Genomic DNA, 12422 nt, shown 5'->3' with positions numbered 1-12422 from the left:
TGAAGCAGAACCGGCACTACCTAAATGAATACCTTCAAGAGAAATTAAGTGTGACTGGCTCTTTGAGCTGAAGTTATGCACGATGTAAGCTCTCTGAGGGAGGCCATCAAATCTGGTCGATGCTGAGGTCATTGGACAGTGCCATTTGAATAATATAAGATAAGCAACAGTCTCGGATAACTACATGCTTTTGTAGACTACAATAGTTGAGTTTAACCCTAACTACGCAATGAATCATGGCATCATTCAAATATGAAAGGAGTCCTTATTGTGAGACACATGCAAACTTCTATACCGGTAGCACACTGGCACACATACAGCCATCCGCTGTGTAAGGGGCCGCTTGATTAGACATGAAATGTGTTGTCAGTATGAACGATAACGGAAGGATTAGCGACCGAAGTGCAACTGTCCTTTCTAGGGCTTGAATGTCTCGAGTAGTCCATATTTCCTAACGCAGAAGTCCTTATTCCTGAAGGATTTCACCAGTACTGAGACGTTTGTAAACTCAATAACTGCAAGTGGCAGCCGCGTGCTTATTCAAATGTTCTTCAATTCACCACTAAACGCAAAAGCTCATGGGCAAGTCCAATTAACTGTACGCACCGAGTATTTTTAACCTTCCGTCGCGGCTTTAAATACAGTTATTCCCCGTTCATTGTGCAGTATGACGAAGTGGGCACTATGCTTGGTTACTCTTCTTGCATTTCCTTTCATCTAGACTAACCTGTGCACACCTCCTGATAAAAAGTCGGGACGTTTGGAAAGAAAATTGCCGCCATACAAGTATGAACACATTATATAACTAACCCATGACATTTTGCGTCATATTGTCGCCTACAAACGGGTGACATACACAGGGCAGGTTTACATATACCTGCTGGGACCTGCGAAATAGCAGAGAGCTCGAAAAAGGAAGCCGACAAAACGGAAGCCTCTAGAATGGCCAAGGATTGCCAAGTGCCATATAATACAGTTCTGCTAGGGTGCCTGCATGCCTGTTCGCCTCGGCTTTCAGGGTGGGGACACCTTTTGTACTACCACGCGGCGCTCTTTTCCCTCCCAGAGGCATGTATGGTCCCATGCGCAAGTTGCTTTTAGTGCGCTATGCGTCTGGCACGGTTTCTGTGCGGTCGCTTGGCGACTGTAGTAATGCTACTGATCTGGAAATACACTCTACATACTTGTTTCATTCGTGGCAGTAGTTTTTTAGCAGTTCTGAGCGTATTTTATGCATGATGCACTTGCTCCAACTACACGATGATCTAAAAGTTATGACGGACTGATGTGTTTCTCAGTCAACGGCTGGGCTTTAAAAGGACAGCAGTTATTTTTGTTCTTTGATAGTAATAATATGGGCTTTATCAGGGTCATTAAATTCCTAGAATTTTGTTCTTTTTGTTGTTTTGAACGTAAAGACTGCTCTCAAGGCCCCAAGGTTCTCTTGTATACAAGCAGCGCGGAGCATGCGTGACCTGTCAAAAATATTTTTGCGTAGTCAACATCCACTTTTATAACATTCTCTCAGGTGCCTTTGTCTTGTTGCTGCACCGTATGTGAAAAGTTTCACGTAATAATATTCAATTTTTCTTCCAAGTAATCTATTGCCTCACTGCTCTAGAGTGAAAAGCTCAGGACACGTTAGGAACCAAATGGTCATATTTTCTAAACTGCTTCCTTTAGTGGCTCGTGGCGCAACAAAATAATTCAGTTGTTTGCGTTTCGTTTTGAAGGGTGTTGCGATGCGATGCTACGACGTCTACATAATTCGTATTGACTGAGTCGCTTTTTTCGAGGACAAATAAAACTTAACAATTTATTTTTTCTTTCAAAACATGAAGGAAAATCAACAAACGCGACTGATCCACAAAAAAGCCTAAAAAAATCAGCCCCTGATATCTACTTATTTTCAATCCCAACATTCAGGCATATCGTAACAAGAGTAGAGAGCGGACGCTGCGTTACTCGGGCTGTCGCTTGAGCTCTTTTCCCCACTGCCGACGAGAAACTGACTGCACCCGTCTGAGCTGTCGCGGGCCTTTCCTCCTCTGGATGTTCTTCAACGTCGAGCATCCTCCACTCGGGATCGGTGTCTTCGACACTTCTTGCACCCGTAATGTTTCCCAAGATGAGATCGTAGATGGGTTGGTCTACGCATTTTGCCACTACCTGCCCCGTATAATATGGCTTGGACACTAGAACCCTGGTTTCAGGAAGGTACCTTACTGTGCTATCTACAAGAGTGACGGCCGACGCTTCCCCTGTAAGATCCACGTCCTTCACCAGGCTTCTCCGAACCAAGACGGTGTTGGCTCCGCTGTCTCTAAGCACCAATATAGGACGGTCCCCTATTTGCCCAACCACCACCGGCATTGCTGCTTTCGACTTGGGTGTTCCACTCACCGCCTCATTTTCCAGCGGCGTTTGCTCTCCTTTCAGCTGCAGTTGCAGGCTAGACACACTTTTACACTATGTTCAAGCCACGCCAATTGCGCTGCCATGGTAGCTGTCTGTCCTTCTGTTTTCTGTTTTGCCTGTAGTACTTCCCAAGATGTCGGAGTTTACTCGGCCATGTGAAGAACTGCGAAGAGAAATGAATAAATTCAAAGGAAAGCTTGAGCGTGAGATGCGAAAGGAAAAAAAAGAGAATTTAAAACTAGTTTGTAATTTCTCAATAATTATCCTGAAGAGCTAAGGAAATAAACAACCCAGCTCCTAAATGACAACAAAGCTATCAAGGAGGCTAATGATGTACTGCGCAAAGAAAGTGAAATGCTAGAAAAGGAAACCTCGGAACCTGAACAACCCATGACTACTTCAGATCAGTACTCTAAAAAATGCTATCTAGAGATAAGACATAACAAAGGAGACAGATGAACTTTCCAAGACTTTGAATCAAATCGGCGTTCTGATACACGAACCGATAACCATATCAGACTTTGAAGTGTGCCATCGCATCACGGGAAAACATTAAAATACAACTTACTTCATTGTGAGGGTTAAGGATCGTTCCAAGCGTGACATAGTGCTACAAAAAGCACAGAAAATGAGATTTATAATGGAGAATTTCAAATACTCAACCAAAACACCAGTATACATAAATGACCATCTCTGCTCTACTCTCAAAGCCCTGTTGAACAATGCTGTAGCACAGAAGGCCGCAGGCTGGCGCTTTGTTTGGACATTTGGCGGAAAAATCCTGGAAAAGAAAGACGAATCGACATCTACAGTGCACATTCGAGAAGAACAGTATCTGGCAAAAATTTAATAAGTAAGGATATTAGGTGCTTCTTCGTTTTGTTTTTGGCATGACAGTTTTACCGCGTGACGTAAACGCTGTAAAACGCTCTTACAGCGACGTATATCTAACCTGCTTTCATCTAAACATTCCGTCTGCTTGACATAAAGAAGGCAAACCATCTGCCTTTTCGATGAATTCAGTTTTGAATTTGAGGTCATATTTTTGACTGAAACTTGATACACACGCACCACTGAAGTTTACAAACGAGACTGCTACTGGATGGATGGATGGATGGATGGATGGATGGATGGATGGATGGATGGATGGATGGATGGATGGATGGATGGATGGATGGATGGATGGATGGATGGATGGATGGATGTGGGTGTGTGTGTAGGTGGGTGGGTGGATGGATGGGTGGGTGGATGGATGGATGGATGGATGGATGGATGCATGCATAGATGGATGGATGAATGGATGGATGGATGCATTGATGGATGGATGGATGGATGGATGGGTGGATGGATGGATGGATGGACGGACGGACGGACGGACGGACGGACGGACGGACGGACGGACGGACGGACGGACGGACGGACGGACGGACGGACGGACGGATGGGCGGACGGACGGACGGACAGACGGACGGACGGATGGATGGATGGATGGATGGATGGATGGATGGATGGATGGATGGATGGATGGATTGATGGATGGATGGATGGATGGATGGATGGATGGATGGATGGATGGATGGATGGATGGATGGATGGATGGATGGATGGATGGACGGACGGATGGATGGATGGATGGATGGACGGACGGATGGATGGAAGGATGAATGGATGGATGGAGGCTGAACCCTTTAAGTCAGGCGGTGGTTCAAGCCACCTAGCCATGAATTGTGAAATTTTACTCTTCTCTTGATTTTAGCCGCCAATCAAATAACCTGCGCTTGGTTACTTCTACCCGCTTAAAATCTACTTTCCCTTCACTGTCCTTAAACGCCAATGCCTTGGATAAATCAGCACCGCTGCTTTCCACTGTAGGGTGAAGCCCTTTAGAGGAAAGTATCAAGTGTTCAGCCGTTTCCTCCTCCTCTCCGCACGCAACGCACAACGTGCCTACCTCGTGGTACCTGGCTCTATATGTCTTAGTCCACAAAACTCCGGTCGTGGCCTTAAACAACAAAGAGCGTCCCGTACAATTATCTTAGATATTTTCTTTGGCAATTTCCTGCTTAAGGATCCTGTATGTTCCCAGTGCCGATTTCTTCAGATTCCCTGTTTTCCACAGAGCTCTCTGTGTTTCATTAACATATTTCTTGACCGATAATTGCTGATGTGCCCCCGACTGCTGTCCAGACAATTGCTGGTCAATTTTCTAGTTCGGTTTCTCCAATTCGTGTCAACGTTCCTTATGTAAAGGTATCTGAAAATTTTTACTAGCCCGCTGCTTTCCCCCATTTTACTTAATCGCTCCTCAAATGCTATCTTACTGCTAGCTTCTCTGCTCTCGAACGACGCCCATCCCATATCACTCTGTACCCCCTATTTGGTGTATTGCCATGTGCTCGAAAGCTAGCCTCTCTATGCCGCGTTGTTTGATTTTAACCTTGCTTGAACATCTGGTCTCATGCACAGGACCGCATTGCCCAAAGTCAGGCAAGGAACCATCACCCCCTCCCAGATCCCTCTTACCACTTCATACCGATTGTAATTCCACAGTGCCCTATTTTTCATGATAGGTGCATTCCTACAAGATTTATTCATTACATATTTTTCATGAAAAAAAATGCTAGTAGGAATGCAGCTGTCATGAAAAATAGGGCTTTATTCTTTACATATTTTTCATGGCAAGAAGACGACGAAGTGCATCCTTGTGAAACTCTTTCAGTTAGTCTCCAGCTTTTTTCTGTGTTTTTGCGTGCATACTGCGGGGACGCCGTCCCCATCATACGGCGTTGGATCAGAACCCTCCGGGGCATCCGAATGGCCTGGCGGCCTCCTCCTCGAGCTCGTCGAGGAAGCGGTGCAGCCGTCCGAGCGACCCCGACAGCGATGACGCCATCGAGTACCTCAGCGAGGCCAGCAATGAGGACGGCTTTGAGACTTACCTCAGCCGGAGGACCAATAGAAAACTGTTCAGAGCCGGATCGTCATCCAGTTAGTCCACTGTAAAAACAAGGGGCAACACACCGGCACACACCATCCTCATCCTTCCTGTGCAGCCAACCGACATGAGGCGGCTTTACAGGCAAGTCGTCTCTGTAGAACTCGAGGCCATCGTGCCTAACGAAATCAAAGACGTTCGAGTGAATGCGCGGAAGAACATTGTAGACGTTGATGTCCACCACGCGGCTGCGTTAGAACCACTGCGGGCCATAACCCAGCTCGGCAGATTATCAGTACGTACTGTTATCCCCCTCGGCAAGAACGAGACCTCTTCCGGCGTAATTTATGATGTCGACGAGGCTAACACGAGAGATGATTTGCCCATACTCGTGAAGCCGGCAAATGGTGGCGCCGTAATTTTATGGGCATCGCGTCTGGGCAATTCCCCTTGTGTGAAGATTTTGTTCCAAGTCGACAGCCTTCCATCACACGTGAAGGTGGGCTATTTCCGTCGTGCAGCGCGGCCATTCATTCCGAAACCCCTGCAGTGCCACAAATGTTTGAAACTGGGTCATGTGAACGGGGTCTGCGACAACACGAGAGTGTGCTCTCGTTTACCGGAGCTCACAGCGCTGAGTCATGTAATGCACAAATGCTTAAGTGTGCCAACTGCAACGGGCCTCATGACGCCTCATCTAAGAATTGTCCGCGCTTAAAAAACGAGCCTGCCGTTCTAAAGCAAATGATTCGCGACAATTCAACGCACCGTGAAGCTGCCGCGACAGTTCAGAAGAGACGTTCTCGCCGCACGAAGAACTCAATAAAGTGTATTGCAAAAAGCAACCACGTCGACGCGCCCACGGCACCTCCTTCTCAACCTCCTCCCGTGCCGCCACGCACAAGTGTGTCCAGTCCGCGAAATATTGCCAAGGATAATCAGACCTCTTCGTGTGCGGATGCTTGGCCAGCACTTCCACCGTTACGTCTTACTGAGCCTCCCAGAGCAAGCCTCCCAGAAGGGCTCCCAGAGCAAGATCGCCAAGCCCTCGTGATCCCCAGGACGGTGGTCAACGCGCCATTCGCCCTCTGATACAGGCCCTGCAATCGTCAACCACCCGAAGCGTCTTACTGGTGCTGGACTCTCTGGTTCCAGCAATACAAGACCTTTAACATAACGGCTGGCCAGCTTCCCACGTTTCGTGAAGAGGTCAGGCGCGCTGCGGTCTTCCAGTGGAATGCAAGAGGCCTAAAGTCACGATTCGCGTTTTCGGCAATATGTTTTCAACAACCACTTCCTGATATTAGTCATCTGTGAACCTAACTTATTCCAAGCAATCAGGCTTTCCGGGTAAGAGCCCTTCTTTGCTCCGACATGCGGAGAGCGCAGCAAAGTTCTGGTCTACATCCGCACCGACATAACGTACGTTTGCTGCCCAGTTCAACCACACAATGACCATCAGTGCGTGTGTTTCATAGTCAAAAAAGGATCCATAGAGTTCACACTGATTGCGGCGTATGACCCTTCCTCTCAATTGGACTGCGAGAGGTTGAAGACAATTATGGAGGCAACCCGGGCTCCTTGGATTATTAGTGGAGATTTCAACGCCCACCACCAACTGTGGGGAAGTCCTATAGTCAACGCCAGAGGGCTGAATCTGGCCTTATTTGCTAGAAAATGAACTTTCAGTAATGAATAACGGCAGCCCCACATACATGTGAGGCAGTTCATATAGCAGTTCCCTAGACCTGACGCTAGTTTCGTGGTCTCTGCGCCGGCGTGTCCTGTGGCCTTGAGATGTGGAGACCCAAGGGAGTGACCACATACCCACCTACCTCAATATTCCAGGTCTTGGGGCGCCGGGCCTAGCTAAACACGCGCAAATCGATTGGACGGCATCTCAAACTCGAATGAAAGAGGTGTATAAAGAAGCCCTCACTTCCAGTTTGGAGGACATTATAGCAACAGCAATGAAGGCTGCTAGAGGCTTCCTCACGACAACTAGAATGCGCACCGAATTTGATGTCGAATTAGACCACCTACGTGCTATTCGTCGGTGTGCAGAAAGGCGTTACAGACGGACCAAATGCGTAAGGGACCTCAGAGAGGCGCGTCGTGTGCAGAGGAAAATCAAGCGATGAATGAACACGCTGGCGGAAAAGCGCTGGAAGTCCTTCTGCCAATCTCTGGATCCTCGAAAGCCCACGTCCCTCATTTGGCGGACAGTGCGGGGGCATCAAACGCTTCCAAAGCAAAGACAGTCTTTCAATGCGTTGGCTCTGCATCAAAACCGTCATCAGATTGAAGTTGCAACTAACTTCTGCAGGGCGATCGGAGGTGCAGTGACTACCTCGGATTCCCAGCGTGTTCCTCCTGCATCAGGCGATTCATCGATGGTTGTTGTCTTTAGTCGTGAGGAACTTGATGTTGTCCTGGCAGAATGTAAGCGTTCGTCTGCACCCGGTCCAGATGGCATTACATATGCTGCGCTGTGCCACCTTGGCCACGACGCGCGTAGAGAGCTACTCAGCCTTTACTACCACTCGTGGCAAGACGAAGCTGTTCCTCCCCAGTGGAAATCCAGTCACATGATACCATCACTAAAACCAGGGAAATCCCCACTCGACCTGTCATCATACAGGCCAATAGCTTTGGCCAGTTGTGTGGGAAAAGTCATGGAAAGAATGCTTCTGGGACGTCTTGAGTGGTACCTTGAGCGCAATAACGTGTATCCTAATGCCATGACGGGTTTCCGACGAGGTCGCTCCTCTATAGACAACGTCATTGATCTCGAGCCCACAGTACAGCAACAGAAACGCCAGAAGCGCATGTGCGCGGCACTTTTTCTTGGCATCAAAGGTGCATACAATAACGTGACACATGAGGCCATCCTTGATGCGCTGAAGGCTGTTGGAATCGGAGGACTGATGTATAGGTGGATCCAAAGCTATCTGACCAAAAGGACATTTTTTATTATGCGTGAAGATGGCTCCACACCAGTGCATTACACATACCAGGGCGTGCCCCAGGGCGGAGTGCTCAGTCCTACTTTGTTTAATCTAACACTTATAAGACTCCAGGAGTACCTACCTTATACCGTCCATACCTGTGTATGCCGATGACTTCTGCATCTGGACCTCCTCTGTGACTCGTCTCCAGGTGCGAGCAAGACTTCAGAGGGCAGCAACCATAACTTCCTATCTCCAAGGGCAAGGTCTGAGCGTGTCAGCCGAGAAGTGCGCTATAGTGGCATTCACGCGCAAAAGTATGACTCGTTATCCGCTAACTATTGACGGCCATGTCATTGCCTATCGTGCATCTCATTGTTTTTAGGAATTGTTATAGATCGGAATTTATCATGGAGCCCGCATTGCAGCATTGTAAAAAAAATAAGCTCTATCACACACCTGCTGAGATTTCTTGGTGGCATATCATGGGGATTGTCGATTCTATCGATGCTGCAACTCTACATAGCACCTTTTGGGATTTTTGCGGTATAGTGCACCAGTGCTTTCAACCACATGCAAGACAAATTTGCGTGCCCTGGAAGCTATACAAGGTCAGGCACTTCGCACATACCTGGGTCTCCGTTTAAGCGCATCAACAGTTGCTACCATTGGAATCGCCCAGGACTACCCACTCTCGACGTGTATAACCCTTGACACCCTGCGGATTCACACACGGCATATAACAAAGATTCTTAGCACCACCTTGTGTCAGTGGCGAATCAAAGACCACACGCAGCGTTTTCAAAGGTTATAGCAGCCCACCAGTCGTCCAACCCATCGCAGTTCACCCCGGCACACGGCCTTCCTCTGCGCTGTTGTGTCTGCGGGAGCCAAGCGGGCTTTACAATTCCGAGCATAACGAAAAAATCGAACTTATCTACACCGGCCATTAACCAGTTGACACTCTGCCTACTCCACGCCGCATACAGTGACCGCACTCATGTGTATGCAGATGGTTCGGTCTCAGGTACAATTTCAACCTACGCCTTGGGGATTCCTGCGAGACAGACCGGTATTATTCAGCAAACTTCGCATTGGACAACCTCCACCGGGTCAGAATTGGCCGCTCTTCGTGCGCCTGTGCAGTACATCGGTGCACGAACACCCCGCAAATGGGCTGTGTTCTGTGACCCAAAAGCATCCTTACAGTGTCTTAATTCTGCTTTACGCCATGACGATCACGATTACCTCGTAGCTGAATTAAAACATCTCCAACACAAGGCGCAGGAAGAGGGTCATGACATCGTCTTCCAGTGGATACCGGGACACTCTGGCATTATTGGAAAAAACGCAGCTGATGCTGTAGCTCGAGCGGCTCCCGGCAGTGCAACATTGTCCAGATACCGTTGGCAATAGCCGACGAAGCAAGACATCTGCGAATGCTTGGCCGAAGAAAGCTTTTACCGTCATGGTCCTCTAGCTAGCAACTCCACATGCCGTCTGCACCACCTAGACCCCTTACTCCGATTCAGTTCTCCGTCCGGCCTCTCCCGCTGCGATGCTACGCTGTTGTGTCACCTGTGGCTGGGAGTGGCGTTCACAAATGCCTACTCCCACTTAATCGCAATGGCAGACTCTCCTGCGCGTGAGGTGTGTGGGTGCGCTGAAACATTAGAACACCTTTGTAACTGCCCTCGGTTTCAGCTGAGCGTGCACTCCTGGCTGTAACACTCCGCCGTTTAGATCCTCGGCCCCTTACTGAAGCCAAGATTCTGGGTCCTTGGAGTAAGCCCTCCTCGCAGAGGACAGCTTTGAATGCACTTTTAAAGTTCTTGAAGGACTCAGGACTGAGTGCGGTATTGTGAACAATCAGTGTGAACCCTGTGTACCCAACAAGTAAAGGCCAACGGAAACGTGGAAAATGATCATATCCCTTTGTTCTATCCCTTTTCTGTCTCCCTCTGTTCCCCTTCCCACGTGTAGGGTAGCGTACCGGGCGCTGCCTAGTTAACCTCCCTGCCTCTCCGTCTCAATCTCTCTCTATTTTTCGCGCTGTGTCAGATAATCAGCACCATTATTTATCCACACCCCATGATACTGTACTCATCCACTACTTCCAGCGTGAACTCCTCTATTCTATGCTCGCCGCCCTCATCGTTAAATATCATGACTGCGGATTTTTTCTTACTAAACTTGAAACCTAATCTATCTACCTCTGTGCAACAAATGTCAATCAACTTCCGCAAATCTTCCTTGTTGTCTGCCATTAGCACAATATCATCCAAATATATTTGTCCCGGTAATAACTGTTTAATCCATTACCATTGCTTGAAAAAAGAAAGGTTGAAGTCTAGTCTCCTCTTCTCTAGCTTTGTCTCTAACCCTTGCAGGTACAACATGAACAACAAAGGCGACAAAGCACATCCTTGCCTAAGCCCCCGCTGTATCTCTATAAGCCGTGATACAATTTTCCCCATTTTATAAGTACTCTGTTATCGTTATATATATCTTTTAAAAGATTAATTACTCAATCTGCGTCATCCAATGTGCCCAGTATGTTCCACAAATAGTCTTTAATAACGTTGTTGTAGGCTCTCCTAATATCCAGAAACGCTAGTCATAAGGACCTGTGTTCTTTTTTAGCAATCTCTATACACTGCGTCAATGAAAACAGATTGCCCTCCAACCTCCTTTGTTTCCAGAACCCATTTTGTAGCTCCCCTAGCCCCCTTCGTTCTCCACTCAACCCTGCAGGCTGTCCTTCATAATCTGCATCTCCACCCTGTAAACCACAGATGTCACTGTTATGGGACGGTGGTTACTTAAGTCAGCTTTGTCCCCCTTTGCCTTATATATCATGTTCATTCTGCCTAACCGCCGTTAATGGGGGCTTTGCCATCCACTATCATTTCATTCACAACGTGCATTAATGTTTGCTTGGATTTTGGTCCTTCTTCTTTATTATCATAACAGGAATACTTCTGGTCCTGTCGACTTGCCACTAGGAACGTTCTTCTCTGCCCTTTCCCACTCTCTTTGCTCAAGTGAAGCAACTGCAGTAACCAGTCTATCCTCCTTCGATAAATTATGTGCAACATTTCTTTCTTTGAATTTTTCTGTCATCCTCTTTCGTATGTGTTTCATTGCTTCATCCCCTTCTAGTCGAATGCCATGATGTGTAAGAACCTTTGTCCTAGCCTAGTCTTGTTACTGATTGTATTTAGATGTTTCCAGAATTTCTGAGCGGCTTTTCTATCCTTTTTATTTACTTTTTACATCCATTGGGCTCCCTTCTAGTTTTCTCATTAATCCCTTCTAGTTTGCTCATTAGTTTTCTTCTACACTTTACGAAGGTATCCCATTTTCTGTGTACTTCAGCTTCTGGTCTCCTCCTCCTCTTGGAATATTTGTGTTCCTTGGACGCTTCCTGACGTTTCTCTATCGCCTTCTTGACCTCCTCATCTCACCAAATGTTGGGCTTGCGTCTTTCCCCTTTTGGCTTGACTCGCACCTTGGATAGCTCTAGCTCAAGTAATGAGTTAATTTGCTATAAGTTCATTCTGTTCCATTATCGTCAAAAATTACTTTCTCAATTTGTTTGGCTGCTGCTTCCAATTGCTTTTCTGGGTAAAAATTCCCCTCTGATTGTTCATCTCGCTTCAGTCCTACATTGGTTTCCGTTCTAAAACTCAACTTGATACGTTTGTGTTGATTATCAAGACTTCTTGAACCATGTTCATCTATGCTCATTCCCCTGATCTCTTATACATCCTCTGTGACATTACTGCAGAATCTATCCTCAAGTTCACACTCCCTGCCTCCCATGTTATGAGCCCTTCCCACTTCACGGTACTGTTGCATACAAATAAATCATGCCTGTCACACATATCCAGCAGCATGCTTCCTGTCGGATCTGTGCACCATCCAGGTCTTCTATGTGTGCACTCATGTCGCCTAATATAATTATCTCGACCTGTCCTCCTAGTTCATCAATGTCGCTGGTAGTACATTCTAACATTTTGCTGTTTCCTCTTCGGCATTAGCTTCCGTCCACCGGTATTCAAAGCCAAGGAGTGTTTGCTCCCCTGCCACTTTTCCTTTTAGCCATAAATGTTCCTTGC

At 47.3% G+C, this 12422-nt stretch overlaps 1 protein-coding gene across 1 annotated transcript in view; it reads left to right on the top strand.

The window, feature by feature from the left end:
* The window catches only part of LOC144100553 (uncharacterized), a 153306-nt gene that overhangs the window by 30172 nt on the left and 110712 nt on the right, over window positions 1-12422 (top strand). The window lies entirely within an intron of this gene.

This window comes from Amblyomma americanum, chromosome 8 (genome assembly GCF_052857255.1).
Source record: "Amblyomma americanum isolate KBUSLIRL-KWMA chromosome 8, ASM5285725v1, whole genome shotgun sequence".
Lineage (NCBI taxonomy): Eukaryota > Metazoa > Arthropoda > Arachnida > Ixodida > Ixodidae > Amblyomma > Amblyomma americanum.
This window is presented reverse-complemented; position numbering and strand designations above follow the sequence as displayed.